Raw genomic sequence first — 22019 nt, 5'->3', positions numbered from 1 at the left:
ATATGGTTTGTTTGTACAAACGGTATGGTTTGAGAATGCGCATTCCTGCGGGAATTCAGTTTGGGTTTTTCCGGGACAGTGAGGGGAATAGGAGGGTCTGATAATACTGGTTTGGTTCTTGATGGAATGTGTGTTTTGATTATCAGTTCAATGCTAGATATCCTGTCCCCCAGATCGTTAATTTTTGCCACCAGTGGTGAAATTAGAGAGGTTAATAAATGCTCAAGCTGGGCCAATAAAGTTGGTTGAGGGGATGATGGGCGGTTTTCCATTTTTCCATGCTCCATATCCCCCGACACAGAGCTAGGGTTGGAGTGGGGCTGAGAGGGACTGGAACATAGTTTTTGAGTTTTGGCTGGCTTCCCGTTGACAATGGCATCATCGTTCTTTCTCTTGGTGTTGAGCCCACCCGGTAGTGCTTTGGCTGGAGATTGGGGTTTATTAGAGCAGAGGGGTGACATCTGCAGGGTGGCGTTTACATCGTCTGGATTGGTGGCTATGCTTATAGTGGGTAAAAAGTCAGGGATATATTTAGTTCCACACAGGGCATTGAGCTCCTCCCAGATAGACATGGTATGATGCGAATCGCCAAAGTGGGTCGATAGAAATGGTAAGGGGAATCACAGTACCTCTTTGATAGAAATGACAGGGGGGTGGCCCGTCCCGTCCTCCTCGGGCCACAGAGGGCCCGCCCTTTGCCCGCGCTGGCCTTAAGCGCACCTCCGGGGGCGGGACAGGGTGCAGGATGCGCGCCTTCCTGGGCGCAAGGGGTGCTGGGAAGTGTAGTTCCCGATCTGCCGCCTCGCCGCGGTGATCGGGAAGCGGCAGGCAGCAGGGTCTAAAGGTCCGGTGACAACAGGGGAGCAGCGCTCGGGCTGCAACAGTCCACAATCCCCAAAGGTGACCTCCCAGGTCAGTGAATGTAACAGGTCCCCCCTGTCTGCCAGTGAACCTAGTTGTCTTAATCTTGGTTTGAGTGGCCTAGATGTTGGATGTTGTATTCATGGAATGTTTAAAGTGGAATCTAAGACGCATCTAGAAATGCAACTGCAAAAGCTCTATTGTTTGGAAGGAGCTGTGCATCAATAGGAAGAGCAAGAAAATGTGGCTGAAGAGGAAGGCATTTTATCCTCACACATTCCTTTGTGGAAAAGCTGTCAACTCAAGCTTGGAAGCCATATTTTAATCCATGCCAGTGTTTAACAATATTGCTTCATTATATTTTGAAGTGGACAATTTGCCACTAATTTTACCAAAACTCCCTTAAAGGGTAAAGCAAAAAAAAATCTAGCAAGATTTAAAGTCAGGAATTAGTCGTATCACTAGTCTGGTGTGTTCTATGATGCACGACTTGCTAGAACTTTGCATGCGCATCGAGCAAGCGAGACTATAGGGGCTCATCGACTCTTTTCTAGCTTGCAAGGAATCGTGGCGATTCCTTGCAGTGCCCGTGACTTTTAAGGTCAATGCGCATGCGCATTAAGCTTATGCGCATGCGCATTGACCTTAAAAGTCACGGGCGCGTGCATGTCCGTCTTTGTTTACCCGCTCCTCCCCTCTCCGCCCCCGTTCCGCCCCCTCCCCTTCCCGCCGTGTCGCATTTCTCCTCCCCCCTCCCCTCTCTTCCCTCCGGCTTCTTTTTTTTTGTTTATTTTACTCGCACCTCTCCCCTCTCCGCCCCCGTTCCGCCCCCTCCCCTTCCCGCCGTGTCGCATTTCTCCTCCCCCCTCCCCTCTCTTCCCTCCGGCTTCTTTTTTTTTGTTTAGTTTACCCGCCGTGTGACACAGATCCAGCATATACCCTTTCTAAAATACTAACCAGCTACCCCGTTCACTTGTTGTCCTAGGATCGAAGTACATCTCTGGTCTTTTTGCATGTCCCCTACATACATGCACAGGCCGCATGCTAAATCCTGAACTCACCAGCTATCAGCCTCCTCACCACGTCTTCTCTACTATGCTCCTTACGCCAAGGGAGCATCTTCACTACATGATGTCCTTCACAAGCATCCACACGTTGCAGCAACACTTTTCAGCTCTCCGCCCCCGTTCCGCCCCCTCCCCTTCCCGCCGTGTCGCATTTCTCCTCCCCCCTCCCCTCTCTTCCCTCCGGCTTCTTTTTTTTTGTTTATTTTACTCGCACCTCTCCCCCCCCCGTTCCGCCCCCTCCCCTTCCCGCCGTACATTTAAATATCATTGGGAACACGATAAGCAAAGGCGGCTTAGAGGTAAAAGTGATATTAACATCAGTTACGTTGCTCTGGGACGTGAGTTTTAAAGGCGGCTTGGAAATAAAGGTTAATGCTCACTGTGCGTTCTCGCTGCAATTAAGGTGCGAGTGGAGTTAAACTAACTCATTTGTTTAAAATACATTAACACAGCGGAGCTCGCAGAGACACTTGCTTAGGAGAGGGTGCTCAAGGACATAGATGTTAAAGGCGGCTTAGAACTAGAGTTTAATGCTGACTCGCCATATATATAAAGGTAACCTGTTTCATTAGGTTACATTTAAATATCTTTGGGAACATGATGAGCAAAGGCGGCTTAAAGCTAAGAGTGGATATTAGCATAAATTAAGCTGCCGAAAGACGTGAGCGTTGAAGGCGGCTTGAAAATAAAAGTTAGTGCTCGCTGTGCGTATTCGCTGCAATTAAGATGCCGTGCGTGGTACTTGGGAAGGCTGCCCATCTATGCACTATCACTGGGTTATTGAAGCTGTTCCTTCTGCAACCGCAAGCACATGCTATCTCGATACACAGTTGTATTTGCGTGCTCACCCCCCCACGCCCTCTTCACTGCTTGAACCGTCCTCCCAACCCCTCTCTCATAGGGATGAGGGATAAAAAGCCTCAACACACACTTGCGCTGTTCTGTACAAAATATAATTATCCCAACAACCCCTCACCCTCAATCCCTCACCCTCAACCCCTCACCCACCCTCAACCCCTCACCCTCAATCCCTCACCCTCAACCCCTCACCCACCCTCAACCCCTCACCCTCAATCCCTCACCCACACTCACCCACACTCACCCCCAACCCCTCAACCCCTCACCCTCATTCACCCTCACCCTCAACCCCTCACCCTCACTCACCCCCAACCCCTCAACCCCTCACCCTCACCCACCTTCACTCACCCTCACTCACCTTCACTCACCCTCACCCTCACCCACCTTCACTCACCCTCAACCCCTCACCCTCACCCACCCTCAACCCCTCATCCTCACTCACCCTCAACCCCTCACCCTCAACCCCTCACCCTCACCCACCCTCAACCCCTCACCCACCCTCAACCCCTCACCCACCCTCACCCACCCTCAACCCCTCACCCACACTCACCCACACTCACCCTCACCCACCCTCAACCCCTCACCCACACTCACCCACACCCACCCTCAACCCCTCACCCACACTCACCCACACCCACCCTCAACCCCTCACCCACACTCACCCACACTCACCCTCACTCACCTTCAACCCCTCACCCTCACTCACCCCCAACCCCTCACCCCCATTCACCCTCACCCTCATTCACCCTCACCCTCAACCACTCACCCACACTCACCCACACTCACCCACACTCACCCACACTCACCCACACTCACCCACACTCACCCACACTCACCCACACTCACCCACACTCACCCACACTCACCCACACTCACCCACACTCACCCACACTCACCCACACTCACCCACACTCACCCACACTCACCCACACTCACCCACACTCACCCACACTCACCCACACTCACACACACTCACACACACCCACACACACTCACCCACACACACTCACCCACCCTCACCCACCCTCACCCACCCTCACTCACCCTCACGCTAAAGATTTACAAAAAAAACCATTAACAATTCTAAAAGCACTAACTCTAATGCTGCGAGACCTATTGCATTTCTAATGCTTGTTTTATACAGTGTCCATTTTTAACCACAGACCTCACAGAGCTTTTTTTATGCAAAGCTGAACATTAATTTCCCTAACAAATTATTTAAATGTGATCTACATGTTTTAGAATGTGCTACTTCAAACACATTTCTATCAAAAACTCTGACATCAAAAATACTCCCTGGGGAAAAATACCATCCTCGCAAAATACAATAGAAAAATAAGGAACTAAAAAAACACACAAAATCGACAACCCTTTCCAAACGTTTCCCTGAGATGATCACAAGCCAGTATTCAGCATCATGTTACCAATCAAAATAAACTTCTGCCCATGTTCCCGTCAGAGCTCTAGCAACCATAAGACTGATATCACCCCCACTTCAGCAACCAACCAATGTACCAAGCTTGCCAAGTATTAGATAGAGAAAGCACACACCTTTAAAACATGGCTTGCTATACCAAACTAAGTGGAGTGACCACAAGGTGTTGAAACTCCTACTGATCATAGTTGAGCTTTAAGAATCCATAACAGGCATGCAGTCTTGGAAAACCCCCGTGGCAAACAGGTTATTGAATTACCTCTTTAAGCAAATTCCCTTGTTAACATTCCATGTTATGAACAGAATTTGTGAGGACAAATGGGCAGGCTCTATCAGAGGACTGGAACTGATCACAACATTGGGCATACTGAAACCTGGATTTCATCTCAATGAAAGTACTTAGTACCACTCATTCTCCATTCTTTAAGCAGAGGCCAAAAGAATTTGCTACGGACATTGCAAATAGGTAAGATAAATTAGTAATCTGCCTGATTCACAAAGACCAAAACCATTTTATACTGGGTCACAGCATGAGACACTCAATCTTTTATTTTATGATGAACCTGGTCAGTTACAGGAGTTTGTGGAGCTGCACATTTTATAGAATTGGTTAACCATAATTTAACTACCTTAAGAGGGAATGCATAACCAACATTTAGCTTTTGGACTAATTAAACAAATATAGTAATTTAGCAATTGCAAGGTGATCAATATTAAACAGATAGTGCTCATTGAGGGGGCTAAGAAAAAAAATGTGCCATTTCATGTTAGAGCATCATAATCTATTTCTCAAAATTGCAAAAGCTACTATCATCTGCAAGTTTAAAAAACAACAAAAAGGTAGAGTATCAGATCAAGGAACTTCCAACTTGAACACTAGGATGCCACAAACTGCAAATGACAAATCAAGGAATTTATAGGAGCCTTACATCTGGCGTTTAGCATCTAGAACCGGCTATTCAAAACGTAAAGCTGTCAAAATGTGACCACGTACGCGGGTAGTCATCCCTCAGTAGGAAAACAGAAACTGTGCATGCATGTTAAAAATTATCGATGCATGGTCTCCAATTTTTTTCCCGTGAATCACCAAGCGCCCTAAACATCTACCAGCCACACATAAGATGGATTTGCACATAAAGCCACGCGATCATCAGATAATGGGAAAAGGCACCAGTTCTTCAGATATTCTTAGGACCGAACTTCAGTCAACTGCAATCATGCTAACTTTCTGTATTCAGGACAACGTCAGATTCACACAGTTGCGTTTCGAGTGCTGAAGCACACCTCTAGCTGGTAATTTATCCACTATATAGGAAAGTAGATGTTTCACTAGGTTCGATCCAGCAGACGAAACGGCCTACAAATAGTTTACCCCTGAAAATGGTAGTCCCTCTGGAAGGGCTTCAGAGAACAAGCATTGGCAACTCAAACAGGTCTCGTCTTGGGAAGCTGGTGTGATTACTATCTTTTTTTATAGTAAACACGCAATTAAAAAATAAACATGCAGCTGCCAAAATATAGCATCCACCTGCTTAAAGTAAAACTTACATTTGCAAGAATTAAACATTACATATACTTATTAGATCAGTTAGTGTGCTACCTCAATCTCAGGAGTATTCAGGCAGGTAAGGGGCTCATTTTTATTTGGATTTTACATCATAGAAAAAGTATTCTTATTGGTTGAAAGAAAAAGTACTATTGGCTTTCAATTACTATACCCTCAAGACGTAGTTTTAATACATAAGTGGATGAGAAGACTAAGTAAAAGGAATAAAAATGGCAGTCACAACAACACTCCAATGCATTATTTTTAGGCTGGTGTGCATACATGATAAGGCACAATACAGGGACTCACAGGACAAGACGCAGATGACTGAAGCCAGCTGAGCCACTACTCCAATACTGCAGTGGCCAGCAATAATATGGAAAGGACAACTGAACAGATCAATGGATGAAGAGGGCTGATCCAAGGTCCCTCTTTGGATGCATCCATTAAACGTCTGTATTTTAGAAAATAATACATGCCCTTTACAAAGTAATAGTTGTGATACAGAATGTAACGAATCATTCATTTTCAATTTTTAAAGGTTGCTAAACCTTCTGTTCCGGGTAAAAAAAAAATCCATTCCCTCCAGACCAGAATACGGAATGGGTGTGTACAGCGAAGTAATATCCAATGTACATGGCAAAGTCTTATGTTGCACACCCCAGCTGTTGTAGGAAATATGTTGTAGCTTGCTTGTAAACTTAAGCTTCTCTTGCAATTTGTAAAAATGTAGCTATGTACTTGTTTACTTTGCCCTATAAGAAATATACTGTGGAGTCAATTGGCCTCTGTGGTGGATAGGTCGATTCTTAAGTACTTTGGGAGACATGTACTGTTCGGGCATCCTGTGGTGTTCAAAGATCCATTTATTTTGTAGTGCCACTCTACCATGTTAAGTGTTCGGAAGAGACTCAAACTCTAAAAGGTCAGAGAATATTTTTGTCTTCTGCATGATATTTGATTGTTCATTGTAAGTAGTTTCCTTAAATATTATAGTCCTACCTTTATGTGTTATCTTGATGGTTAATTTCTTGTTCTTGGCTCTTAGTTTAGGTATAAATAGTGACGACTCGACGGGGCCGGCTAAAGCCTTGTGTCTGAGGGCATGGAGCCGGATTGTCATATGGCTCAAAGGACCTTTAAGTACATTGTGAAGAATAGCAGCTTACCGTGCATGAAACAGTGCACCCCAATACACATCCGCAATATATTGAGTAATCTATAGGCTACAGAGATTTGATATAGATTAGTCAGACAGTGCAAAAGTAGCTGCGTGCACCTCGCATTTACATGGCTGTTATCCAGGTAACATTTTATAGTTAAGATTGTAGTTTGCGCAAAATTGGCTTTCTGCACTAGGAGCAGAATTAATTAGCAGAGTCTAGCCTTACTCGACGTCATGATGTTGATCTCAACAGTGATCTCAGCATTTCAAGTAACACCCCCGATATGGCACCGAAGAATCTTTGGCACTGGCTACACGTCTGGGTTACCAGGTCCCACATTCATAAACTTCTTTGTAAGCTGGCTATGGGTCATCTGTTTCGCTACACAATAATTTCTTGGACGAGCGGTTCATCCGGTCAGAACATAATCACTTTTCCTTGTTTTTTGGCTTCTCGCAGTAGCATTACCACCAGGGTGCCCCACTAAACGTTTTGTATGACATGGTGTTCTGATGAATACTTAACAGGTTCTCCAAGTAATGTGCACAGTAACATTAACTTCTGGAGCGAAGCTTCAGACAGATTAAATTACGATGTACATTCGGTCATAAGTGCTTGTTTTTTTCTCTTAACATTAACAGTGTAATAACTGAGTGAAGCACACAAATCCTATTTCAAGATCTCATGACATTTCAAAGCAGGTCTTGCCATTTTTTGCATAAGGATAACCCTGGTTGTGATTTGGGACTATCCACAGGGTGGATGTGGAGCTCAATAATACATTTGCACCTAGTTTAACTGGTGAATGTGATAAAGACAACAGTATGGATTGGGCAAGGCATTGTACCTGATGGAAGAGAGCTTACTTTACATTTTTTTTAATATTTCAGGTTTTCCCTTATGTAGGACAATGGCACAAAATGCATTGGGATTTGACAAACAAATGCGTCACAACAGTTTCATATAACTTTGATGTATGCATACTTTTTAATTTGTTTGGACTTCAACCAAAGTAAATATACAATCATTGAAAAGATAGTGTAGAAAATGCATTTGAATTGTTATTTTGAAGACTGTATGAAGCCTACTGGAAAATATTTTGCATGTAAGAATGACAGCGCTAACAAGATATATTAACAGACGTTTGTGAATACATCTGTGACAGTCAGCAGGTGCAAAAACAACTTTGGAGTCCAAATTATGATAGTCCCAGATGGATTTTTCCCCAAAGCTTTTCGGAGCATCTTACTGTACCTGCATGTTGCTGTACCACTACTATACCAATTAGTTATCTTCACAGATCATTTCAATATGGATGTGCTGGATACTAATGTCCATATGCAGGATGTTGACTTGTTCTAATGCTCTTCTAGCTCGAAGGGGGGGGGTTCACCTTTTGGCTAGGTTTTCAGCTTTACAGAGCAGATTAAGTCTCTAGTCTTTTGTCACAGTAACTATAGTTTTTACCAATTTAATTTCTAGTTTAGAATGAGTAGGTGATTTACAACCAGGATTTTTAAAGAAATGAAGATATTGCGAACTTATCCAAATGCATTTGTTTAGAGATTTGTTTTATTTACAAAAATCAGGACCGTGGATGTGCCCAGTTTCTGGGCAGGAAAGATGCAAAGCAATTTATGTCCAATCATTAAAATTTGAGGAGGATGTCTTTTCCCTAGTGGAAGGGGACATCAGAGAGGATAATCTTACTGTAAAAGGAGAGGAGGTGATCAGTGCTAAAATCACAGAAACCATTAATAGAACTTTTTTTTACGGCCAGGTGGGTGGTACAAAAAGTTCAGCCTTGAGGATTAGGTGTTCTTTTTCCAACTGTCCACAATCAGGCACCAGGATGAGTTGATAAAGTAATCAGTTTGCTTTTAAGCAACAGCATGTGATAGGAGTACCAACCACCTAGTTTATCGGGTCAGTTGAGGTGGACAATTTCTCTTAGTGGAAGGATAAGATTAAACAGTGGTATGGACACTGGGCAGCACCAAGTTTCAGTGATTGCAGTAGCGTCACAGTGCAAGATGGAAGCAGACATGGAGGATGCATTACAGACTGCAGACCAACTTTTCAGGAGAACACATTTGACAAAGTGTAGGAGATGGGCGTCTACATTGAGTGATGATAACTCTTGTAAGGTGTCTTGGGAGAGTGATCTTTGGGTTTAGGACATCTACCTCTAGTGGTTAACAGGATGTATTGTTCGGAGACTGGGGGTTATTCACGTTATACATAGTACCGTGTCAAAGAATTAGGTTAGGTGTCCATGTTGGGAGCTTCCTGTGCATGTGTTTGGGCATTATCAGGAAAACAGCACTTTTAGGGAGAGTTTTTAGGGGAATGATAGATAACAGTCTGCAGACTTTGTATCACTTCAGGAAGGCAATTCAGCGTTGAGTTGATTTGAAGTGGTTCATTAGAGAGAGAGTAAATAAGATGCGTTCCAGACAGAAACTGTGGCAGCAAAGAAGTCAGAGGTGAGTAATCATACCGCTGACATGAACTATGCCTATGGATAGTCGAGACCTTCAGTGGACAGTCAGTTTGTGTGGTGTTTTGGTGTGACTCGAATAGACCAATAGGTTGGTTAACAGAGAGGCTATATCATGAGGTGGTGGTGGCTCCCAAGGGGTGGGGGGGATTTTGTCATTTACAGTATTTCCGTCTTTGTCAGTGTAGGAGTAGCTTTGCTCCTGATTTGGTCCCCACTACCTTGATTTATACTGGTATTACAGCCACTGGTCTCATTCTCCAGGGGTATTTGGGTGACAATAGGAGCTAAAGGGGTGGCGGAAAGGTGCAGTAGTAAGTAAAGATAGACATGAAATCTGTATAAGTGTGCTTAGTTGTGGCAGAATTGTTTAGGTCTTTTAAAGGCATCAAACTGGTATGGGTAGAAAAGTTTCATATCAGATGAGTGGATGATGATTTTCATACAAGACGATATGCAGCGCACATTCCTGGTTATTGTAGAAATAAACTAGAAATATTTTTTTCACATTTTGGTGCAAAATCTCCCTTGGTGCAAAATCACTGAGCTGCCACGTTAGCAGGAGTGTGGAAACACATTTATGTGAAAAGACACCACGGTGTAACATGAGCAGAAGGTAGAACGAGCATTTGCAATGCTACAGGTCTCGCATTTATGCAAGTTTGACCTATTGGCATTGGAAAAGACAATGCTTTTTATTCATGTGTTGGTTTTTAAAACAAATAAAAGGCATTGTTATTTACAATGCTAATAGCTTAAAGGAATACAATCTCCTTTTTTAAAGAAAGATTGTGCTAAGGTGACCCATGTAGACATTAACAATTCATATGTACTAAATAAAAGTGAAAGCGTGCCTGGTGCGCCGAATGTTACAGGAACGGTACAAAAAGGGGGTGGTGATGGACGGAGCATCTGAATCAATCAAACACTCACACCCAGTCAAAAGATCTGGGTTTAATCCATCACCGTTCTTTAGCCCACTCTGCCACCCCAGTTCAGACATGGCTATATGCAAATCAGTCTGACCCTGTGCCTCATGGGAACATTCCAGCCCGAACTGCCAAGCCATGTCTTCCCTGGACCGGAAACAAGCTTCCGAGGACCGGTTTCTGGCATTCCAGCCCGGCTTGCTTGAATCCAGTGGCAAAGTGAGCAAGGGACTCATGTCTGAGCATACCCTGCCACACTTATGGTGGCCAGAAGCGGTACAAAAGGGGGTGGTGATGGACGGAGCATCTGAATCAATCAAACACTCACACCCAGTCAAAAGATCTGGGTATAATCCATCGCCGTTCTTTAGCCCACTCTGCCACCCCAGTTCAGACAAGTGATGGATTAAACCCAGATCTTTTGACTGGGTGTGAGTGTTTGATTGGTTCAGATGCTCCGTCCATTACCACCCCCTTTTGTACCGCTTTTGGCCGCCATAAGTGTGGCAGGGTATGCTCAGACGTGAGTCCCTTGCTCATGGGTTAATGTTGATGACAGTAAGTCAAGCAATTATTAAACAAAACAAGAGCCAATACTGGAGTGTCAATTTCAAGCACTAATAAGTTAAAGATGAAAGCTGCTTTGATTGAAGCAAAAACAACCTATATTCCTTTAACCACAAACAAGTTTATTCTATTTTGTTAAATATACTTTTTTTTCTTTTTGAGCACACTATTCGTCGTGCATGGAAAATACAAAATACAAAAGGTATTATATACAAAATATACAAACAGATGAATACACAATTTCAAACACACTTGGCCATACATTCATACACAAAGCATTCACAACAACTGTACATAAAGAAACAATGCGTCCGAGCATCGGTCATTTAGTCAGTGGAAAATGTTTCTTTTCATGTTTTTGTGATCTATTTAAGTTGTAATTGTCACAAGATGTCTTATTAAACCAAATAAATGCAACAACTGTTACACAATGGAAATGGTGACCAGATGCGGGACTGAAAACTGGTCGACGCGTTTCAAACCCCTTTCAATTTAGTGGGGGTTCTCCTCAGGACCGGATTGGTTCTGAAAAAATAAGAAAGGCTGGCTTAAGCAAATTTGTTCAGGGTTTCAATGGGTAAAACAAAGAGGGATCAACTCCCTGTGTCCAACAGCCGCTCCCTACCTTAATCCAATAGTCTTAAGAACTCAATCAATGGCAGGCAGGTAAGAATCCAAAGTGGAATTGTATTTCCCAAAAACAAACGATCACAGCAGCTGTGTGAGGGAAGACAATACAAACGACTACATTTAATATAGTGTCACCCCTTCCCCAATCATTCGTTCTGCTCGTGCGTGATGCGGGGGAGGGAGGGACAGGGGACGTGTAAACTTACCCGCTGGCGAACAATTTATCCATACCTCAACAAGGATTTCTATACACACTCTGATTCACGACGCTACCTACAGGACAACCAAGGACGATCACGTCGAAAATTTCTAACTTTCTCTGACACCACATCTTCCTCTGGAAGTGAACCAGATAATAGTAATCGACCAAATCAAAATAGGGCAGGAAGTCGACCAAATCAGTTCCAACAACAAGCCCAAAATCAACAGCCTTTTTTAGGACGGGGTCAATTGAAACCCAGAGGCCGAGCCCGGTACACACAACCATGGCAAATGAGGACGCGCCAGAAATCCTACAACAACTAGAAATCTCACCAATTTACAACTTATCAGATAGGACGCTCTCACCAGCTGAAACATCCATCCTAACCAAAGGACTTAATTATGTACCATCAAGACCTACGGATTTCACCAGAATGAAACTTGAGACTTTGGACTTCTGTCGAAAAATCCATCTAAAAACTTTTTTCCAAGATGCCATTGAGAACACACATGAGGAAACTACAGGCCTTAAGAGAAAGTCTACGTTTTGTCCAAAAGGACCTAAAATCCCAAAGGAAGTTTCAACATTTGAAACCACTGTGCTATCAGGGATTTCGTCAATTGAAAAAAAGAAGTCTTTCGTGAAGTTTAATCTTTCCAAAGCAGAAAAAGATGCACTAATATCAATGAAGAATGACCATACCATAGTAGTTAAACAGGCCGATAAGGGCGGAGCTGTGGTCATATGGGACATTAACAAATACAAACTAGAAGTGCACCGTCAGCTCAATGACCAGAACTGCTATAGACGCATCGGGAAGGATCCCACATTAGAATTAAAGAATCAACTATTTGATATCATCCAAAGAGGTTTTGATGAAGGGTTTATAGGACCAAAAGAGTTGGCATTCCTACAAAACAAAAATCCCAGGACGCCTGTATTCTATGTGCTCCCCTAATTGCACAAGGACGAAAAAAATCCTCCAGGACGACCAATAATTTCAGGGTGCGAATCTCTGTTTGAACCTGTAGCCAAGTATATTGATTATTTTTTGAAACCCTTCGTTCAGACCATCCCTGCTCATCTCCAAGATACCACTGCTTTCTTAAACCGCATTTCTACCATCAAATTTGATCATAACAGACAACTCCTAGTTACACTGGATGTGGTGTCTCTATACACCCAGATACCTCAAGAACAAGCATTGGAAACCTTGACTGTGTTCTTGGACAAAAGGGTAAGACCAGTAAGAGTTCCGACCAAGTTCATCCTTGACCTTGCACGGTTTGCTTTGCAAAAGAACTTCTTCACGTTTGATGCCGAATTTTTTTATCAGGTGAAAGGGGTGGCGATGGGTTGCCCCTTTGCCCCAGAGCTAGCTATTATGTTCATGGGGCTATTTGAGGAGAAATTCATATATCAAACTAATCCTTTTGGCGGCAGTATTGCACACTACATGCGATACATCGACGACATATTCATGGTCTGGACAGGAGGACATGAGGACCTGGGTCAATTCGTATGTTGGCTCAATTCGAGAACGACCGACATCCAGTTCTCGGTCTCAGCATCAAATGAATCTATCAACTACTTGGATGTGAAAGTGGATCCTTCGGAAGGAGGTTTAAGTACAACATTATTCCGGAAACCTTCCGATAGGAACAAAGCGTTGCATTTTACCAGCAATCACCCTCGCAGTTTAAAACAAAACTTGCCCTATGGGCAATTTTTGAGAATCCACCGAAATTGTTCTAGCAAGGAAGAATATTTTATACATGCTGAACAATTGAAAAATCGACTCATTCAGAGAGGGTACCCAAAAAAACTTAAAAAATTCCCTCAAACGAGCTTGGTGGACCCCTCGAGAGACGTTGTTGGAAAAAAGAGTTAAACCAGACGTCAAAAGGATGGTTTGTGTCACCACCTTCGGTCCAGCTGCAAACTTACACAAGAAGCTTATCATGTCCAACTGGCATTTACTAAAGAACGTACATGAGGATTTCACAGTACCACCACTTTTTGCTTACAAAAAGGACAAAAGTGTGGCTAACTATGTCGTTAGGGCAGCATTACCAATCACCAGGGCTCCCACATTACACAGCCTCTTTGGATTACCTCCACCAAAAGGACACCATAAGTGCGGGACATGCACTTGTTGTAATGAGACCATTGAGGATACAGTTTTTACATTCGACAACATTCATTGGAAACACGACACCTTCACGAATTGTAAATCTAAAAATGTAGTATATGCAATTATTTGCCCATGCCCTCTAGTCTACATTGGGAAAACAACACAAGAAATCAGAAATAGGATCACGCAACACAAATCGCGCATCCGCAGGGGGGTAGAGAATGCCCCATTAGTCAACCATTGGACTAGGTGTAAGCACGAAAACACAGATTTGCGATGGACAGTTCTGTCCAAAATTGAAAAAGACCCAAGGGGCGGTGACACCGATGCCAAATTGTCACAGCGTGAAGCAATGCTTATAATGAAATTCAACACCGCTACGCGAGGATTGAATGAAATATCTGAAATTTATAAGCCTAATGCTTGAACCAGTCCACTCCAGCATTTGGTTTGCGCTTCTGCAAAACCGTCTGTGAACTACAAGTCCCAGAAACCCCGGGCTTCAATCATCAACCAGGAAGCACCGAGGCAGCACTCCCACTCGACGACTCGAGCAGTGTGAACCATGCACACCAGCTAAGGAGAAGGACTGACGCCTTGCTCCCGCATCGGTATGTTGTTATGCCTTCATGCCTTCATTTGAATCAACTTGCCCGCACTTTCTACGTCAGTCAGCTAACAACCTTTTCGCTCCGCTTTGCAGCACAGAAGCGGTGGCCCAGTTTACCAATTGACGGAGCAGCGAGTACGAAGCTGTTCGCCAGCGGGTAAGTTTACACGTCCCCTGTCCCTCCCTCCCCCGCATCACGCACGAGCAGAACGAATGATTGGGGAAGGGGTGACACTATATTAAATGTAGTCGTTTGTATTGTCTTCCCTCACACAGCTGCTGTGATCGTTTGTTTTTGGGAAATACAATTCCACTTTGGATTCTTACCTGCCTGCCATTGATTGAGTTCTTAAGACTATTGGATTAAGGTAGGGAGCGGCTGTTGGACACAGGGAGTTGATCCCTCTTTGTTTTACCCATTGAAACCCTGAACAAATTTGCTTAAGCCAGCCTTTCTTATTTTTTCAGAACCAATCCGGTCCTGAGGAGAACCCCCACTAAATTGAAAGGGGTTTGAAACGCGTCGACCAGTTTTCAGTCCCGCATCTGGTCACCATTTCCATTGTGTAACAGTTGTTGCATTTATTTGGTTTAATAAGACATCTTGTGACAATTACAACTTAAATAGATCACAAAAACATGAAAAGAAACATTTTCCACTGACTAAATGACCGATGCTCGGACGCATTGTTTCTTTATGTACAGTTGTTGTGAATGCTTTGTGTATGAATGTATGGCCAAGTGTGTTTGAAATTGTGTATTCATCTGTTTGTATATTTTGTATATAATACCTTTTGTATTTTGTATTTTCCATGCACGACGAATAGTGTGCTCAAAAAGAAAAAAAAGTATATTTAACAAAATAGAATAAACTTGTTTGTGGTTAAAGGAATATAGGTTGTTTTTGCTTCAATCAAAGCAGCTTTCATCTTTAACTTATTAGTGCTTGAAATTGACACTCCAGTATTGGCTCTTGTTTTGTTTAATAATATTAGTTGGACTCAGCCATTCTGAGTAATGAGTCGAGGCCCTTCTTGATTCTTTAGTAAGTCAAGCAAAGCAGTCTGCAGTCTGTAGCCAGACCTACAAAAATATATCCTGACCCAGCCAAAAGCTAATGATATGACTGCAGGGAACCCTGTCATTACTAGAATCCTTTTAAGTACACACCCAGCCAGTGACACAAAGCCAATACTCTGAACACAGAAATACAATTCGACATTTTAATACAGTTTAAAACAGAATGTAAGTTAGCAGAGTATGCATAGGACTTCTTACAATAAGGTGGGGGAACACCCCCACACGTGCCTGTCAGAAACACAATGGGGAGGTAAGCTACTTCTTTTAGAATGAGTAGGACTTCCGGTTCCAAGTACAATGTCTTACTAATTACTAAACGGAAACTAAGGTCTACTCATCTTTACTCAAAGTGTATACATCCAACCTTGAGCACACTCCTGTTTGATGTTAAGATTAAGAGTGGCAGAGCCGCATCCTAAGGGCAGGAATGGAGGGGTAATATCTACCAGCTATCCTTAATCAAGGAGGAAGAATAAGGTCTTCTAGGCAACGGTGTCTTAAAAAAATAAGACAAGTGGCATTTAGGTGTCCAGTCTCCAAAATGCAAATCTTAACAGACCTGATAGAGAACTGAGAAGTGAACTGCTACAAATGAAACAAGGGATAGCAAGATGATGAATCATAACTTATCCTCGTCAATCTATATAGTAGAATTGCACCATCAACCTTAAAGTGTGCCGACGACACAACCCTACAGAAGGCCAACAAATAGTCAGTCTACAATTGTCCAAAGTTCACTATAATTCTTACAAAAATGCAATTCACCTTCACAAATGATTCACATCCGTCTGCTTCATAGCTGCCAATAAGGCTTAAGACCACAAAGAATAGAAACCGTACTTGAACATTGGGGTAGATCACCTTATCACACTGGATATTGACATTGGTTTTTATTGGGCCTAACGTACAATAGATAAAATTGCTTTAATAGTTAGCCTTGCTCAGATTCACTGTTGTATAATGGATCATGGCAAGGCCACAAACAATTAAATGTGCTTAGACAAACGAAAATTGTTATAAACATAAAAAACAAATAAACAACGCATTGACCTGAAAAAGTGATAAGGAAGAAGTTGTGTTGAGCAGGTCACTCACTACCTGTCAGTGCAATCGGGGATCAAGCTTAAAGTTTCCAGAGCCATGCATAGAGCCTATAGGAGTTCTATTATCTTGCTTTCTGATTTGATTGATTGATAGGCTTTATTTCGGTAAGAATTACCATAAAAGCTTTACAGAAATACAATTTACAATAAATATCATATGCAATCTATTTACACACAATTGATAAAAACAGGGAAACGAGTCCTCGGGGCACGATAGTCCGGACATTCAAAGAAGATGTGGGCTACAGACTACTCGAGAGGAACAGGATGCACAAAAAGGTGAAAGTTGATGAGGCCGCTTTCAGCGGGCGACTACCTCACCTACTGGTAGAATCCCCACACAAAACTTAAAAAATACAGGGTGCTGTCAAACGGAATGGAGATAATGTCTAAATAGGGTTCATATGCCACCACATCCTTAATCCTCACAAAAGCTACAGTTGCGTTGCAATGGCGTGAGTCTAGATGTAGGTTTGCAGAGGCCAAGCTCCAATACAACTTTTTGATAGTAGCCTTTGGTGGGGCAGTTTTCGAAGACCATGCATCAGGTAACCCTATCTCCATTAATAATCTTTTGACGTCCCTTAGCCATTTGATACTGGACCACCCTCCCATGGCCATAACCTCAGATAGTGCTTCCGCATAAGAAACTAATTCGGGCACCGCCATAACCGTGCCCAAAGGAGCAGGGGACGAAGTTGTGCTTGGTCCCTGATAGGTCTGCAACCTAAATCCAGTAGCACTGGCACTGTTGGTGTGCTTCATGGAAGAGCCATCAGATCTTTCAAGAATTTGTTCTCCGATTTGGCTAGTGGGTCCAGGTTGCAGGTGCCCCACAGCTCCGCCCCATATAGAGACGGCACTGACCCCTCTCGCTTTATATATTTCCACAACTGGGGCAAGGGGTTTACTGGATGAGGAGCGTTGTTTCTTAAGTAAAGTGCCTCCTACCCTTTTGTGGCCCAGTAGCATTTTATGGATGTGTGAATTCCAGGAAAGGTAATCATTGAGGCGGATACCCAGATAGTCAAATTCAGAAACTCTCTCCAATGGCTCGGAATTCAAAGTCGGAAGTCTGCCAAGTTTCCTGGGGGGGTTCATGACCAGGAACTTGCTTTCTCAGACTCGCAGTTTGTGAACGCACCCACCATGACAGTCTCTAAAATTGACAGCTAAATTTTACACAAGCATTGAGAACGCTAATAGTTCTAGCTTTAGAAAATTTTTGTATGGTAATGTGAAGTGTTACAAATAAATAACATGGGAATGAATATGCATGAGGTTAGAAACATAGTACTGTGCATTAATAGTGGTATAAGTTAAAAGGAAAGACAATTGCACTGCCAAGCCAGACCTAAAAATCCATTTAGGTGTATGACTGCAATTCTCCCATATGTGCTCCTGCCAGAGAAAAACAAATACCATAAATTATCAAGTTATATTAAGACACTTTCATAGCATTACATTGCTATGGGTGTGTCCCTGAAAATTCAAACTCGGGCTGCTGGATGAAAACGATAAAAGCTGCGGGGAGGACAAGCACTTTTTATGTGGCAGCACACACCTTCTGCAAATCAAAACATGTACGGTTTTACACGGTCTACAAAGGAGAAATTCATACAACTAAGGCTGGGCATCCTCCCATCTCAAATCCATCTTCCCCCGTGGAAACGGCCACAAATGCCATCAAGTTGCCGATTATGTGGGGACACAAAAGAGGATATCCTTCACTTAATATGCATCTGCAAAGGTCTGGACAAGGAGCGCAGACAACATCTAAAGCCAACCCTAAAGAAACTGGGAATAAGGACATGCCGGCAGGCAGTCAAAGCATGCTTTGATGGAAAAAACATCCAATTAGCAAGTCATCTGGTAAAATTCCTGGAAAAAGCTGGTAAGAAGCAGAATGACAGAAGGGAGAGCCCGGAAGACACTAATCCACACAACACTTAACTCCGACTACCCTCCCATCAAGCCGCTACCACAAACTCAAGCCACAATTACCACGGATGGATCACGAACCCCAAAGAATCTGTAAAGGCTGCAGGGAGTCTGCGAGCTTGCCTTTTATCCTTTATTCTCTTCCTGTTTACAAAATGACTTAGCATTTAGATAACCGAAAGCCTAATCGTCTTCCAACATATATTTTTTTGCTCAAGTAAGCTCTTAGAACATTTTAAAGTTTATCTAACTGAAATGTTTGATAGTCATATTTTACTAGACAAAAGTTTTAATTTAAGTTCATTTACATGTAAATATGCTGATTGCAATGGTTTTAATTAACTGAGCAATAAATAATTATTCTATTCTATTAAAAAACGTACTACGGAGACTTACCAAAATGTGGATGGAGCCAAAGCCCCTCTATAATGATGCTCACTTAATTGTCCAGCAACAGCTGTGCTTTCAAGCCAGACCACAAAAATGATCAGTACAACACAAGTCCTTGACTAAAGATTGCCATCACGAAACTGTGATTAAATGTAGAGGGCAGCCTAATCAAAGCAAAGGCTAGCAACAGACCAAGAAAACTGTATTTCTCATTTGTGTAACTTAATTAGTCAAGGTATGCCAGCCAACCAGCTTCCTCAAAAGACTGTACGCCTTTCACTAAGCCCAAACACTCAGCTTACACTGGCCTAACAGCAAGCTTTTTGTACACAGCTATTGGTGATTGAAAAGCTGAGGTGAGAGTGGAAGATCTGAGTAAACGTAACAAGATAATGGACAGAGTGCTGAAACTTTACTAACACTCACCTCCAGACAAGAGATCTGGGTTAAATCCATTGTTTTGCTCACCATGCCACCCCAGTTTGGAACGAGCCATATGCAAATCAGTCTTGACCCTGCTCCCGACAAAACAGTCCAGCACGAACTAGAGGAGACCAAATGGGGTGGCAGGGTGAGCAAAAAAACGATTGATTTAACCCAGATCTCTTGACTGGGGGTGAGTGAAAAGTTTCAGCACTCCGCCCAGTCATCTTGTTGTGTTTGCTATGTTCGCCCCAAGTGGTCATGGGTATGCCCAGAATTAGGTCCCATACTCACTATGCCACAAGCTAGCAGGGCTCATGAGGAGTGAAACCCCGAAAAGTGTCCCAAGATGATGGATTCTAGTGCAGGGAGGACCTGGCTTGTCAGTTCAGGCTGGACTGCTCCCATGGGGAGCAGGGTCAAGACTAACTTGCATATGGCTAGGTCCAAACGGGGGTGCCGTGGTGAGCAAAGAAAAATGGATTTAAACCAGATATCTTGACTGGGGGTGAATGTATAAAAAGTTGGCACTCCGTACATCATCATCTTGTGTTTGCCAAGAGTGGACGACCTACCATGAATCACAACCAGACTCCAAATACCAAAAGTTGAGTCGTTTCCCATCTGCCCTTTCCCGAGGAGTAAACAGGAGAGTATCCGATAATATGTAGTCTTAGAAGAAGGCAAAAGAAGCATCTTCTTATACTGCACAGATTTTGAGGGGCATCGTATAGTTACTGAAGCGCCACTGGTATTTTCAATGGAGACAACTGCAGTGCCGTCCCTGTCTGGTCCATTCCAAAAAGACCCTGCACTGAGACCAGAATGAAGTGAAAGGTGAAGCGCGTGAGTTTAAGATCACGCAGCTGCTGTGCCTCCCCCGTCTACAGCATGGATTTACATGTAAGCTCCTACCCGCAGCTCAGTGGGGCGTTCAGATCCAAACATAATAGGGGGGGGTCCTACAAGCACCGAATCATAAGATAATAGTCAACCATCGCAAGCGCGTGTGCCGAACCGGAACAATTTTATCACATAAAATGTGTGTTTTGGGTAGGGTGTCGCTTGAAAACTCATTGGGCATGCTTCTCGCTTCACTTGAACAGTAAACAGCGACAACGACAGGATAGCAGTGGTATAGTGGGAAGTGAGAATGATCACCTTATCTTTACAGATAAATATATAGTTAAGATGCAAAAGTAATTCACAACGATCGCCTAGCATGTTGACTTCAGTGCCACCAGAGGCTACTCATACAGGGGCTGGACAGCTCCTCTCTACCCTGAGGCCCACAGCTCTTCAACTGTCAAAGCTATCACGGCGGAAGCACTAACCCAGTTTCATCTTTCCGGTTACATGCATAGTATCTGGCTTACGTTTTCATGGACTACAAATAGAAAGTAATTTCGAGCAAAAAAGTTAAGAGCAGTATGGAGTCTTTGCCTTTTAATGTTTATCGAGAATTGTACAAACCTTCGGCTGCACAATTCCAATAGAAACAACTGCAAACAAAACACAGAAGGCGACATGCGCCTCCTTCACGAAGGGACAGTGGGTGTCACCGGGGCAGCAATGAGGGTCACGCCCCATACCGCCCCAAACTACCCTCGGAAGAACAGAGTTATGACTGGACATTACCGCCACTCCTGCACATTCCCCTACAACCGACATGGGCAAAGGAAAAATCCAGAAACTTACGCGTTTGGTGCCTCTCCTTCCCCCGCAGAAGTCAACCGGTCTTCACCGGTACCGCCTGCTCCACTGGTGGCCACTAAAAGTTACAGCTGTTCGCCTAGCCAACACTAGTCACTGCAGTACGACTCCTGCCCTCCTCTCCCGCCCTCTCGGGCGAGTCTTCTTCCCTCTTTTATTTTTGTTTTCAAACCGGGCCTCTGGCGCTACCTGTCCTCCGCCATTTGCCTTTCGATTCCGTCACGACAGGCTCGACACTAAACTCTTTACAGCCAATGACGGTGGCCCTTACTCAGCACGAGCCGGGGACGAAGCACGCATGCGCTAACGGATCTCCCGCCTACATAGACATAGTAGAAGGACCAAAACGAAGTTATGAAGAGACAGCTAAAAGCGAAGGATTGTCTTTCCTGGAATTTAGAAATGGTTGGAATGAGGTTGAATAGTACACCGGTTTCATAAGAAAAGTAATAAATGCCGTACGTCTCTGCAAATCAACGAGGAGATGTAACATATGTCGTGGGCTCAACACACTGTTATTCCGCCCAACTCTCCCCGTGCCTAAAAATAAATAAAACTTGACCCTGTAAAATTTAATTTGGTGACATGTAAATTGCTTTAAAGCCCTTGCGCCAAGTTAGCACGATATAAAAATAAACAAATATTTATTGATATCTAATTGTGCTTGCTCCACTTTTAATATATCATGTAGGCTGGTTAGATTGATGGAAAGAGCCAAAATGGAATTAATGTGTAAAACAATTATTTCTTGATATAACCGTGCCTGACTTGCTTGTCCTTTGTCTGTTTTTAAGGTTTGGGACCTGTTCCCCCTAATGCCTTTCTAAAAGCGTCAGATTTAAAACCTGTTTTAAGGAAATATCA

At 43.4% G+C, this 22019-nt stretch overlaps 1 protein-coding gene across 2 annotated transcripts in view; it reads right to left on the bottom strand.

The window, feature by feature from the left end:
• The window catches only part of WAPL (WAPL cohesin release factor), a 1140053-nt gene extending 1118615 nt beyond the window's left edge, over positions 1–21438 (bottom strand). Inside the window, exon 1 of one of the 2 annotated variants that reach the window (XM_086922027.1) lies at positions 21141–21438. The gene's annotated coding sequence lies outside the window, so the exon portion shown is untranslated. The remainder of the gene's footprint in view (positions 1–21140) is intronic. The other variant, XM_086922028.1, reaches the window with a different exon arrangement.
• Between the last annotated feature and the right edge of the window lie 581 nt (positions 21439–22019).

The sequence above is a fragment of the Lissotriton vulgaris genome, chromosome 5 (assembly GCF_964263255.1).
Source record: "Lissotriton vulgaris chromosome 5, aLisVul1.2, whole genome shotgun sequence".
Lineage (NCBI taxonomy): Eukaryota > Metazoa > Chordata > Amphibia > Caudata > Salamandridae > Lissotriton > Lissotriton vulgaris.
Note: the sequence above shows the minus strand (reverse complement) of the source record. Positions and strands in the feature narration are given on the sequence as shown.